A 14603-nucleotide genomic window follows, 5' to 3' on the forward strand; every position below is an offset into this window, starting at 1 on the left:
AATGCAAGTCTGGCTCCCAAGGACCTGAAAAGGAGATTTGCTGATAAAGAGCGAAATGGACACAAGCCTGTTCTGCTTTGCCAGATTGATAGCTTCCAAAAAAAAAGTCTATCAAGAGAGAGTTCATTTTGTTGGCTATATGAAACTATATATTTACCTCTGGCTAAACTGGAGGGGATACACATCCAAACAATTACAATGAAATACTAGATGGTATCCTTTACAGACCAATCTGTCACCTATAAAGTCCTTTCAGAGTTCTTTTATTATATACCAACACACTCTGGATCTCCCTAGGAAAAAAAAAAAGAAGAAAAAAAGAGTGATTGGGGTTGGGGGAGGAGGTCTAGCTCATTCTTTCCTTCTTTGAACATCAAAAAGGGACTTCAAATATTATCTGCTTGCAGAATCATGGAATTTGGCGCAAAATCCACGCCTTGTTACAGGCTCATGGCTTTCTCTTTCAAAAATGATTTTGGCTTACACAGCTAAGGGGTGGAAAAAAGCTTCTAAACTACAGATTTTGTTTGAATTGGCAACACATTGCCTCTATGAGGCTGCAGAGCACTTGAATGAACTAACATCCATGAAACACCACAGGCATAAAACCTGAAATCTCCCTCAATCTGATTCTCAATCAGACATAAATCAAATAAAACACACCACTTTCAGCAAATAACTTTGCCTTATTTATCCCTCCAGACCCTTTTGGTTAGCAACACCAACACTATTGGTGCTTGGTACACCAGAACCCCCACCTAGTTCTCATCTGCCTTGCAGAAAAGGGCATGAGAGTTTAGGCACCCTGTTAATTCCCCTGGCAAAACAGGTTTTGCCAGCCAAAGGGATCCAGCAAAAGTGATTTGAAGAAAGGTTTGTGATGTCCCTGTCACAGTCGTTGGCCTTCTCTTTCTTATCTCTCACCATCATCTGAGGCTCAACATCCTTAAGGGGAAATCAGTACTAAACAGTAGAGTAATCCCCTGCATATTGCATCTCTGTAGCCTGCTCCTTACTAAGCCTTTAGCCATTTATTCTTTACTTCTTTTCCCCATTTCATCTACACAAACAGCCTGCAGCCATGATGAAAAAGAGGTCTCTATATGTCCATAATGGTAAAAAAAGTAATAAATATAATCCAAACACCTCTGTCTTGCCTTCTCTATCCAGCCTGAGCCCACAGCTCAGGATTGTGTTTAGAGCAGCATGTTGTCCTGTCTTTCTGAAGATCTCCACACCCCTTCATGTATCAGCATAATGGTTGATGCTCTCATTTCAGTTGGTCAGCCTAGATCTCCAAAGTAGCTAGGGTGCTGCATGTTCTTGTAGGACTGCTTCTCCGTGCTCCAGCTCTGAGCCTACTCACCCCAGCACAGTAACACATGTACCAGACTTCTATTCCTGACCTGATGTGCCTTTGCTCCTGGTCTCTGTTTCTAGCATGTTCCACTACCTGCATAGTGGAAGAAAGGTTTTATTTTTTGTAATTGGCTGCAACCTGAAAACATCACACATCCAGAGCCCCAGAAAGCACGAGTTCCAAGCTCTCTGATCTGGTTTCTCAGCCTCTGAGGATCTGGCATAACTCACTCATTTCTCAGCTCCTCCTCAGTCAAGTTTCTCAACCTCCCAAAGCACGTAGCTCCAGGCTGCAGTCAGAATTTATGAAGACTACAGGAAAAGACTACAAGCAACCTTTTGTGCAGTTGCATTTGCTCAGCTACTATGATTACTGGAAATCACTTGCATTAAACACTACAGCTGATATGTTGCCCAAATAACCAAGCCTTAAACCATCAGTATCATGCAATTCTTAGGCTGCAATCTTTGTCACATAGTCTTTAACATACAAGTACTCTTAGCTAACTCCACAATTCAAAATCGTAATTCCAATAGTCCAATTTTCCTCAACACAGCACTTAACTATGCAATACAGTTTGGGAAGAGAAGCATGAAGAAAACAAAACAAAAATAATCATAGCTAACAACTTTGCCTTATTCACAACATATCCTTGTGGGCCACAGATGACACAAGTGATTTAGGACAATTACAGACTAGCAACAAATGCAAACAAAGTCAGAGTGGATGCAGATGACACACCACAGAACAGCCACAGTCTATAGTATCTCTAAATTAGCTAATTCTTTTCGAGTCATTGATTCTTAACTTAATAGACTGTGCACCTGCTTCGGCAAAGCCTGTGAAGTTTCAGCTCCAGCTCGCTGTTGCCCTCCAGTGGGCTGAGAAAAGGGAGAAGAGCATTTCTTCACACCTTCACCAGGTGGAAAGAGAGATGGACACAGCCTGCTCCTTCCCACCCGAGACAAAGTAAGCATAAATGAGCAGAATCTCAGTGAATCACGCAACTAGAACTTTGTTCTCCAGATTTAAGTACTTCTGGACGAGTTTTAGTACAAGTCTGTTCCAAATCAGCCATAGGAATGAACATGGGCATCTTGACAAATAACCACACTTTACAAAGAGGTATTTATGTTGACCTTCCAGCTGAGGGAAGACAAGAAACACATGAATTTTGCTGGAACAAAAACAAAAAACAAAAGGAAAACAAAAACAACCCCCCCCCCCCCAAAAAAAAAAAAAACAAAACACAAAAACCCCACCAAAAAAACCAAACCCAGCTCTTCAATTATTTTCTTCCACTTTCAGTGGTAGAGTGTTGATTGGTTGGTTGGGTTTGTTTCATCCTTTCCCTCCTGACAGTATGGATGCCTGAAAATAGGATCTACAGTCTTGAAGTATCCCCAGGCATAAACCATTTTTTTTTCCAATTTGATGAAGGACTCTCCCTTGCCTAGAATGGAGTGGATTTGTCTGCAACAGCCTCATTATAACACACTTGTTTGTGACACTTCCTATGTTTTTGTCATAGGGGGACTGGAAGTAACAGACTGAATTTAGGACCCATTTGGATTCTCCACTATGGTTGAATTGATTTTGGGATGGCACAGCAGCTATGTGGCTCTCCCGTTAGTTTTCCACTTCCCAAGGGCAGGACAAAGGGGGAAACTGCCCACCAGCAACTTGTGAAACAGGCAGCACTTGAAGACTGGGAAGCTAATAATTATCTCTTCCTGTCTAAAGCAACAGCTAGGAGTACCTGGGCTATGTAAGAAAAGACCATACTCCTTTTCTTGTGTGTGATGCATGAGTAGTGAGAGCTGTGAGGAACACAGTGTAGTATGGCTTGTTTTGTTATTTACTTTGGCAATTAATTCATCCTGCATCAAAGACCTTAGGGAATTATCCATGGTGCTGTCACAGCTGTCACTCCAGCAAGGCTGATTCCCTTGAGACTTCTCCAGGACCTGCACAGTGCTAAGGGAAGGAAAAGATGTTTGAGGCAGCCACAGGCAGAAAATGAGCTTCAATTCCTCATAGCATAGCACCACAGATCAGATCTGTGCCAAGGTTACTGCAGACCTCAGGGAGAGATGGTCTCACTTCCAGCCTATAAAGTGAGACTGTTCTCATTCCTGAGACCATATTTATGGCACTCTGGAGCAAAATTACATCAAGCTGAGATTTCCAGGTCATTTATTTTTACTGAAGATAAAAACTGCCCATAGAGTTTTTCAAAAAAAAAAAAAAAAAAAGAGGGTTAAATCTTTAACAATAGTTTGACTCTACACGTAGCCAACATGAAGCATAAATTGTGTAGTTTTGCATAACTGGTAAAACCAACCTCCAGATTCAGGAATGAACTTTGTGGCTGGGTTTGACTACTGCCATAGGCCAAAACAACATCTCAAATCCAAACATAACCTCAAACTGAGAAAGCCAAGATCAGACAGTTGTGGCTTGGGTTCATGTCTAGTTGCTACCAAGTCAAAGGCTTACCTTTCAAAAGCAGAGTGCTAATGACCAAGTGACACTCAAATGCAAACAAGAATGAACCACACAGAAAACATCTGGAAGCAATACTGGTAGGAAGAGAACATGGAGACGTGGCCAAATGCGTCGCTGACAGAGACAGGGAAAAAATGTAAACGTTAATGACAAGAGGCTTTTCCCTGCCTGCATTCAAGGATCATCAACAGAGCATCTGTGTGGAATAAAAGACTAGGAGAGAAAGCACTTATGTGGTTAGGGAATGAGGAAAGAAGAAACTGCTAGATGAGCAATTCCAGAGTAGCTAAAGATATCTGATCAGATTGCAGTCAGTTGAGGTCTACACAATAAATGCATATTCAGCATTCACATTCATCTGCCCAATAGAGCTGGCTGGTGGCCAGATGCCCTCCACAGCCACTCTATCACTTCCCTTCTGAGATGGACAGGGAAGAGGAAAAATATAACAAGAGACCTGTAGGTCAAGATAAGAGCAGTTTAATAAAGCCAAAGTAAAGGCTGTGCACAGAAGCAAGAGCAGACAAAAATGTTATTCTCTACTTCCCACCAGCAGATGATGTTTGGTCACTTCTCAGGAAGCAGGACTTCAATACATGGAGTGGTTGCTCTGGAGGACAGATGTCATCAAGGAATGCCTCCACACTTCCTTCTTTTTCTTAGCTTTTATATCTGAGCTGACATTATATGGTCAGTTTGAGTCAGCTGGCCCAGTCGTGTCCCCTCCCAAGATCTTGCCCACTGCTCAACCTAGTAGAAGGGAAACTTTAGAAAAGCACAGCCTTGGTGCTGTGTGAGCACTGCTCAGCAGCAGCCAAAAGCACTACAAAGCACAGCACTATGAAAGATGCTCTGGAGAGAACCACCTCCATCTCAGACAAACCTAATACAAAGACACACCGTTTTTTCTTAACAGTCAGTAGGTTTATATCAGAAATTACCAAGCACTGGCGAACAAAGTCAAATCTCTGAAGTCTTTCTTGCCACAACTGATCTGCTGGTTAAGAATCAGAATAACACAAGAAGTAAAGTTAATGAAAGCCACTGGAAATGTTTTCATTAATGCTTAGCCTACATTTAAATGAATTTCGAAGACTGGCTGGCAAAGAAAACATTGAAGTGAAGGGAAATTTTTAAAGCAAATCTGTGCATTTCTTGAAAAGTTATTTTTGCTGGGGCTTGTTTCAGAAAAACAAACAAACAAACAAACCACAGAAAAAAACACCAGTCACCAAAACAAACCCAAAAACTAGCTACTTTTCACTCTCTTGCAGCAGCACTAACTTAACAGAAACGTTGTTCCTTATTCCCTGTCCAGTTCTTACATACAAGCCCGTTCAGAACAGACTTCCAAACAGTAGGAGACAAAAATGCAGCACAAATATTTATTCCACAAGGTAGAAAGTGAGGACAAGCAAAACACAGGTTTGCTAGGTCTTATAAAAAGAGATGCAGCTTGCTAAGAGCACCCATCTCTGGGTTTCTATTTTCCCAGCCCCCAACACCTCTCTGCAGGAGGCTGAGGTTCCCACCACAGTGAGAGTCCACTGCCCAGCTGCAGGCAGGGCTTATGGGCTGTGTTCTCAGGGTAAGCTTTGGCACATGTGTTTGAGGTGAGCTTCTTCCTCACAGGGTACAAATACAGGAGCCATCATCCCTCACAAGATCAGGACTCAGGGAAATCTGTTGTCCGTTTGAACTGTTTTTAGAAGAACTGGTTCTGCAGCCGAAAGCACTTTTAACATACTGTCAAATTATATAATGGAACAAGGGACAAATTACTGCCTCTTTTCAGCTTGGCTCAAAGCAAGTTTCTCAGGTTTTATTCTTCTTCTGAATCACTTCAGCACTAGCACAGTCTTCCTGTTAAAAAGCTATTTCTGAAAGTGCCTTCATCCAAATGACAATTCAAATAAAATATACTACATGCAGACATTTATTTGTCCTTAATAGCACCTTCCTTGATGGATATATACTTTCCATGCATCCAGGAAATGAAACCTGATGAAAGATGTGAAGAATTTGTGGGGAGGCGAGATCCGATGAGTAAGCAGCTGCTTTATCATCAGCTGTACAGCTCTTGATTTAGTGGCTTCATTCACTCAAAGCTGAGGAACACCTTCTGTGCCTGATGCTATAAATGTCTGTCAGGACTAAAAACGGCAACAGGACATTTTTGTTGTTGCTTCCCAGCCGTGCGAGCCGAGTCCAACAAAGCTGAATGGGTGATAAAAGAAGCAGAGCCTCTGGCAGCAGCGTAGCAGCCCTGCAGCAGGGAGGGTTGTCGAGAGAAAGCAGAGGCATGAAAACAAATGGATCTTGCAGTGACCACCCAGCAGCCTCACATGTGCACAGAGCCTGCACTGCATCTCTAGACTTTCCACCAATATGATGAAATCCTGATCTCTACAGAATTGCTTCATGCATTCAAAACTATCTGGATTGTCAGAGCTGTATTCATTCCTGGCCAAGAATGATCTCTTAAGACAAACACAGCAAGAACTACACAGCTGGGTTGGAGTGCCATAGACTAACCAGGGCACCCAGTGGGACACTGGAGACCAGCACTGTGGTACTTGGGTGAGAATCCTGACATGTGGCACAAGAGTGACTCCACATATCTTCCAGCAACCTGACTGCTTTTTAAAGAAGGCTGTTCTTGCCCCCTCCCCCCAGAAATCTGCTTTAACCTGACTCTGTACAAGCCAACCACAGAAATCCCTGGGTAATCAAACAGATACTTGCCACATTTTCCATTCTTAGAGGAAAGAAGGTTCTTAACCCTTTATGATCCTTTGGTGTTCAGTGCATTTAGAAGAAGCAGAACCGTAAGTAACCACAAAACAAGATTTTTTTTTTTTTTTTTTTCTGGATTAGTCTTTAAGGTTAATTTAGGAATTTAATTCCCAGCTAGTATTTCAAAAACGCTGTTCCCAGTCACCACATCTAGAAAAGAAATCCCTCGGCATGAAAAGCCTCAGTGTGGTTCAAAACTGCAACAGTTCAGCTCACATAGAAGTTAATAACCTCTAATAGGGAAACAGTTCTGCAGTCATAGTCTGATCTGTCACACCCATAAACTCCAACGCCAACCCAAACAACTCAATTGGCTTTACTCACCACGAAATTGCTGCTTCTGATAATGACTTCCTTTGACAACAAAATTACACTGAAACAATTGAACTTTGCCAACAGAGAATTTATGAGCTAGAAAGTGAGTTCTCTGTGCTATCAGAGGCAAGAGCTCAAGATGTAGCCGAGTTTTTAAGGGAAATAGAATTAACAACAAATATTTACAAAACACAATGGCCCAAGTACTTTAGTTTTAAGGTGTGAAATGTAAATACTTTCTCTCTTCCTTCACAGCCTACAAAACACATAACTAGTTTAATAAACTTACTGAAATATACCAAGTATTTCCATTTAACTTTTTCCTGTTTGACTAAAATTAGTAGCTTTAAGAGGGGGTTTGTTGTTCTTTTGAGGTTGGTGTTTGTTTGGGTTTTGGGGTTTTTTTTTGAGGGGAGGGCAGTGTTTGGGAGATTTTTTTGCTGTTGTTTTGGGGTTTTGGTTATTTGTTTTGGAGTTTGGTTTTGTTGTTTGTTTCTTTTAACCTGGCTTGGACAAGCAATCAAACATTGGCCACCTGAAACATCTGACACTGTTTTGGGAAGGACTGGAAACACCTCTCCAGGTACTTCATACCATGTGTGCCCCACTGAAATGGCACATCCAACCAACATCTAAGAAAACAATAAAGAATTTATTTGCTCCATCATGTATTAACAGGCCTGCTATACATTAACATTCAAACACCAGTATGAGAGTCAGAAATAACCTGTGCACTGGAATATTAAACAAGTGCAGGAGAGATTGTGTGTAGTGTCAAGAAGCAAAGGGCTCCCTGCAGACATGACAAGGGAAGAGATACTTCTACAGCACTGCATTGGCTGGTGTTGCTCCTGGCTCCTTCTGTCTGGAAGATTTTGGGTTCATAGCAGAAGACATTTTTAGAAAAATACAGAATAGGACCAGGGAAGAGATCCTGCACTAGACATCAGTGTGTTGAGATAGTTTTGCCTTACTGCTCTGGCAGAGAGCTTTGTCTGGTATTCGAAGCATGTCCCTCCTCACAGACCCTTCCTGCCCCGCCTCCCCCAGCCCCCAGACTCGAGCAGAGCTTCCAGGAAGGCAGTCAGATGAATTATGGATGCTTGCCTGGCTACTGAGTCACTCAGCTGGAGGTCAAAGCCAAGACTGCAAACTGAGACTCGGCAAACTTTTCCCAGATCGGTTGCCAAACAGTATGAACAAATCCATTTTTCTGAGCCTCGATTTTCCCACCTACTTACAAAATACTTTGAGAAATTTAGATGAAAGGCTACACAAGTCCTGCTCTAGTACCAGACACTATTCCATCCTCTCTCAGGTTTTAATTTGCAACTGCTGCCTAAAATGTGGCTATGCAAGTATTTTTCATGGGGTTTTTCAGGTATACCTGTACAAATGCACGATGCCCAAACGTGAACACATTACTAGACCCAAATCCTAAAACTTTTATCTTAAGGATTAAGTAATTTTGTAGCTACTATGTCTAGCCTAATTTCTATTATTCAGACTGCATCTTGTCTTTAATAAGCATGTGTAGAATTCAATTTTGGCCACAGGATGGCAGGCAAAGTATAAAGGTACTTTTTTCGTCTTCAACTTCCCCTCACCAGGGTAAAGGCAGACATGTAAGACAAAGCACTTCTTTCCCCTGTCTGTGTTTGCTCATATTTTAATTAACAAGATTAAATACTTGGACCCCTCCAGCAAATTACAGAAGAGAGTTTACAGAACAAGCATATGAAATTAATTTAGGAAAGGTTATTTCCTAGATGAAGCTGAAGTCAGATGTGCAGTAATTCAGCAATTTGCAGTCATGGCTTTAAACCTGGAGATCTAGTTTTAGGGCCTAAATCCTAGTCCTGAGATCTTACTATTTCAGTGTCTCATATATATTGCTATTTTAGTTGTATCCAAATTACTGTTACTGCCTTTTTATTTCAAAGTTGTTTTAAGGTTAGTCTCGCAAGCAGCCTTAAGTAATCACCAAACTTAATTAAAAGTTTATTATGGCATATTTACTCAAGATAGCAAACTAAATTAACAGCAGACAGAAGACTATTTTGGGACTACTGAAAACTCACTCCTAAATAAGACAGATTTTTTTTTTTATTATTCTTGGTTTAAGTTCGGTGAATTTGAGATTTTTAATAGCCTTCTGCCCCAACTTCTCAAGAATATGAGCACCATCACACATAGTTGAGTGCTTTTCTTCGAGCTTCATGGGTTATCATTTTAACCAAAGCATAATACAGTGCAACTTGCAGAGGGCAGCAATTCAACTCAAAGAGTTACAACACTTCTTCAAGTATTTCCTGAGTACAAGATTGACTCTGAAAAGCCATTAGTCCATTACCTGTGCAAGTCTTCAGACAGCCCTAAACCTATTGCTATTCCAAAAAGGAAAAGGCAGTTTTTCTTTGGCATTTGATTTAAACACATTTACTTCTGAACTAAAGGAGGGATGGAGTCAAAGGGAGAAACTGGAGCCTGGAGAAGCATTTATATTGCCAGTAGTACTGGCTGTGCTGCTGGGAATATTTTCTCCTTTACCACAGCACTCTACTAGAAAAAAAAAAAAACATAGTAAATCAAAACTTTGGAGGCTGGCAAGCTAGCTGAAAAGGATGAATATTCTCTTTATCAAGGTTCATTTTATACAGAAGGCTACCAATATGCTCAACTAAAGCCAGATGGGAATGGAGAAAGAAGCTCTGTATCTACAACCACTTTCCAGGAAGCTATGAGAAGTGAAATGTTTAATAAAGTGGTAAGGAAGGACTGCAGGCATCTCTGTATTGACTTTACCAGTGGTCCACAGGCATTTAGGAAAATACTGGATTCCAGAAAGAAATTAGCATGAGGTATGGAAAAATGCCATATCTTAGTACTCTGCTTGTATCATGAGAATTTCCACCAAGCAACACACACACAGAAGACAGCATAGTGAAGAGGGGAAGAAAAAAAATTAATCAAAGTTATCTGAAAGTAGATGACAAAAGCATAAAAACTAAATTTAAGATGAGAGTGAAGGGAACCCAAGAGTTTCTATTAGTTGCCTTATAAATAATCTTCAGTGTTTCAGCCAACCAAATGCAAAAATGACATCAGATATATTTGTTGCAGATTCAGACCAGTATAGCAGAAAATAAAAAGACCACAGAAGATCTAACTTCTGACATGATCAATATTTCAGTCTCCTTTATAGCTTGGCAACTGGATTGAAAAAAGACACAAAACAAGGCTATTTTTCTCATGAGTGTTAGACCACAATATGCAATGCTATTGCTAGCTTGATCAATTCCACTCTCTTGCACTTTTTTCCAAAACTCTTTTGCTATGCATGAAGATTTATGACTTCATATACCATCACTTGGCTCCATTATAAAAAAGAATTAAAAAAAAAAAAAAAGTCTTTCCTTGTGAAAAGCAAAACTGAGTTGCCAACAAACTTTCTCCAGGAGTTTTTTTTCGGGACCTGCAAGCTTTAAAAGCAAAAAAAAAAAAAAAAAAAAAAAAAATCATTCGTAGGATTAACAACGAGTACTCATATCTCTTAGGTATTTTAAAGATAAAATCCTAGTGAAGTTTTCTCTAAGTTTTTACCATGAGCAGATATTCTGTGGAAGACATTCAGTTCAAAAGAGCTTCCTTGGCTTGTCTTTGAAGTAAACAGGGAGCACTGCAATATAGCATGCTGCAAATAAAATCTCCAGCTTGAAGATTAACGCATCAAAACCAAAACAGTAGAAACAGTATTTTTACATATGGGAAAGATAAAACCCAACCTACATTTATAAAAGAAGCCTAACTATACAGGAATGGTATTTGTGTTAGTTATAACAAATCTTTCTCTAAAGGATTTCTTCATGAAACAAGGAAATATTTTCCAGCCTTATGATACCATTCCTTTTGCATTAGCAAGTAGCTGCAGTTCTCCTTTGTGCATATTTAACTCCATTATCTAAAGATTCAGTTCTTACATGTTAATACATGATTTACACAGCTCAAGAACTGTATCAGTTTCCTTTATTCTCCAAGTTAACAACAAACAAAAAAAAAAAAAACTCCAACAAGCAAACAAACTGCATAGTAAAACACCCCAGATCAATGCCATGGAAACAAACAAATGAAAAACAGAGCATGCTACCAGCCTCCTCTCTTCCAGGAGCTTTGCTCTGCCTCAGGGCTTTTGTTTGGATTCCCATCAAGCCCTGGTGCTATTCTACCAATGCCAGCCTGCTCCTACATGTTCACAAGAAACGCATTAGAAGACCTCTGTCTGGATTTCCACAATACCAAAACAAGAGCAGCTTCATTCACCTCTGTATACAAGGAAGGTGCCTTGAATTCCAAATTATAAAAGCCAGGAGATTTCAGCACCCTTTGAGATAAGCCTTTCATTCAACAACTGTCTTATTTATCCGAAATGTGGAGTTTGTCCAAGAAAACCAAGTGAAGAGAACGGTGGACCAATGTCCATAGTGGTCTCAACATAAAATAGCATCATTTTCTTTGCAGGAAGCAGATGCATCAGCATTTCAGTGGTATCTTGCAAACTGGTTAGCAGCTCTTAGGCACTTGAATGCAAAGAAAGCTGAAGCCCTAAACACAACTTCTAGCTGGCATCAATGCTTACATCGGCAACCTGCATGCACAAACGCAGTCAGTTTCAGTTCCTCCATGAAATCTGTTGAAAACCCACCTGTTTCCACACTTGACTATTTTTTCCTGTTAACTTAGAATAACTCACTTGTCATACAGTCTTGAAGCCAGGCATGAGACCTGGTACACATCAGCACCATGTGCAACATTGCACACTGATCGCTTCTCAGCCAAGGAATGATGCCAAGGTTGAAAGTTTGGCTGTACTTTTTGATACATATGCTTTATTGGTATCTCTCACTTTTGGTTGTACACGAAGAGTCATCAGGAAGAAAGTCTGCAACTAGCTTTTTTTTTTTTTTGTAGTATTTTTAATGACAGTTAAATCCAAATACAAGTTAAAATAGGTCTGCAGTCTGCAGTATTTTGATTACATTCCTCAGGGTTCTGGCCATAAAATACTCCATGCAAGGCATAGTTTTGTTGTCTTAATGGCTGCAAAGTTTCCCTCTCTTCTACAATGTAATTCCCAGCAGTTGAATGTTGATATAGCTTTATAATGTGCTTCTGTTCCCTTCAGACCAGAAGTAAATAAGAATGAGAAAAACTTGCCAGGAACAGATACTTTTATTTGCTCAAACAGCATTTCAAGAACACCTGCACAGCTATTTTGGAAACATTCTGATATCTCTACTCAGCCTTTCAGATCTCTGTTACCCACCTTCAGACAGATTAGGTCTACCTAACGATGAAAAATGCACAGCATTTCCTACACCTCTGTGTTCAGCTAAAGAACATCTCATTATTTTGGAATTTGAGCAACTAAAATGGATCAAAAAATTCATGGAAATTTCATATTCCCTTTGTGTCAGTGGTATTTAGAGAAAAATTAAGCCTTGCCAGGGTACTCTTCTGTGCACTATAATGTATGAATAAGTGAAACACTTTTTTCAAGTCTGAGCAGCACAATGAAAAATCCTATTTGTAGAACAAGGCCAAGATACAGCCAGGCTATGGAAAAGATCAAATATGGGTTTGTGTTTGTAACACACACAGAAACTGATGGATAATGGCATGAAGCCTTCACCAGATACACATCACAACAGTAAAACATTGCAGCAGTCACCTGCACCAATAGCCTTCAGTGATGATGCAGGTGAAGATGAATCACAGAATCACTGAGGTTGGAAGAGACCCCAGATTATCAAGTCCAGCCTGTCACCTAACAGCACCACATTGACCAGACCATGTCACTAAGTGCCACATAAATCTTTCCTTAAACGCCTCCAGAGACAGTGACTCTACCACCTCCCTGGGTAGTCCATTCCAGTGTCTAATTACCCTTTCCATGAGGAAGTGCTTCCTAACATCCAACCTAAACCACCCCTGGTGCAGCTTCAGGTCATGCCCTCTCGTCACAAGTTGGGAGAAGAGCCTTGACCCCCACCTTACAACTTCCCTTCAGGTAGTTGTAGAGTGTGATAGGGTTCCCCCTGAGAATCCTCTTTTCCATACTAAACAACCCCAGCTCCCTCAGCCTCTCCTCGTAAGACTTTCCCTCCAATCCCTTCCCCAGTCTGGTCACTCTCCTCTGGACCTGCTCCAGCACCTCAGTATTTTTCTTGACGTGAGGAGCCCAGAACCGCACACAGGCTCACCTGCAGGATCCAAGCAACTGCACTTGCCAGTAGCTCTCTGTATCCATCTCATCCTGCTGGCTGCATACACTACAACAAAGAATTTTAATAGGGAAATATCTTCTATGCTTTTCTACAGAGCACGTATCTCAGTTATACCTCTGACATACAAATAACTCCCTAGTTTCTGGCCCTAAGGCACCTTTCATCACCACAGACACAGCAGTCAAAAATCTACATTTCAAGAACATTTTAAAATAAAGATTCCCTGTCTCTGCCTTCTTTGCCCCTTCCTGCATTTATGCAAAAGCCAACGGGCCACCCATGCTCTTCGTTTTGTCCCTGCTGGAAAGCTGACATCTGGCAAACACATGAGACATGAAGGGGGCAAAGTCTGGATGGAAAGTGACACACACCTAAGTGATGGAGGGTGCAGGCAAGCAGTCTAAGAGAACAAAGAGTTTATATCTTTATGGCCAATTAATGCAGATTAATGCATGGAGCTAAAATACAAGATTTGAGAGTTTAGTCATTTTGCAAATAATGCTATCAAAATCATCACTCCACAATTCACGGTGACATAGCAAAGACAAGTCTTGAGACAGCCAGATCTGAAAATTTTAAGGCAAAACATTGCTTAACAGAACCTGCACATCTTTTAAAGAATGACCAAATGCTTGAAGAAGCTCCCTGGGGAATCAGTTTGCAAAAGTGATTCAGAGTCTCTAAATTTGGGTGTGCCAGAAGTTCAGTATTTCAAGAGATAAAAACTAGCTTTTAGTAATTTATACTTAACAATTTCTGCCTCAACTTCTCACACATTTACTTTATGCTGGGGAACCTTCCTTTAAAAAAGCTCATTAAGGGGCAGCACTTACTACAGAAACACCTTCAGTTTACACCACCACAAAGTCAGAAGCCTCTGAGCAAAAACAAAAGTAAGTTAAACCTGACATATCCTCAGTTCCTGTAAGCTTAGACACTTGCTAGAATTTAGGATCTAAAACATCAGGAGTTTGTCCTTACAAAGCACACTCTGTTTTCTTCAGGCTCTTTATAAACACCCCAGGGCAATTAAGCTGGTTCCAACTATAGCAGCAAACCCCAAATTCCTCTATAAACAGTGTGCTGAGTGCAGCCAGCAACTGGAGCAGGATACAGTTCACCCTTTCAGGTACCCTCACCAGCTCCATCTCTTCATCCTCACTACTATGAGAGGATGGAGAAAGAGTTACCGTTTAAATTCTAACAGCAGTTGTCACTCCTTCCCCTTGAAGAGTAAGAATTGTTATCAGTCATCACGTTATTTAAGGAACAAAGACTTGAACAGTTATTTTGCTAGTTCTACTACTGCCTTACATGGAGAAGATAGTTTATTTTATGTG

This window comes from Indicator indicator, chromosome 13 (assembly GCF_027791375.1).
Source record: "Indicator indicator isolate 239-I01 chromosome 13, UM_Iind_1.1, whole genome shotgun sequence".
Lineage (NCBI taxonomy): Eukaryota > Metazoa > Chordata > Aves > Piciformes > Indicatoridae > Indicator > Indicator indicator.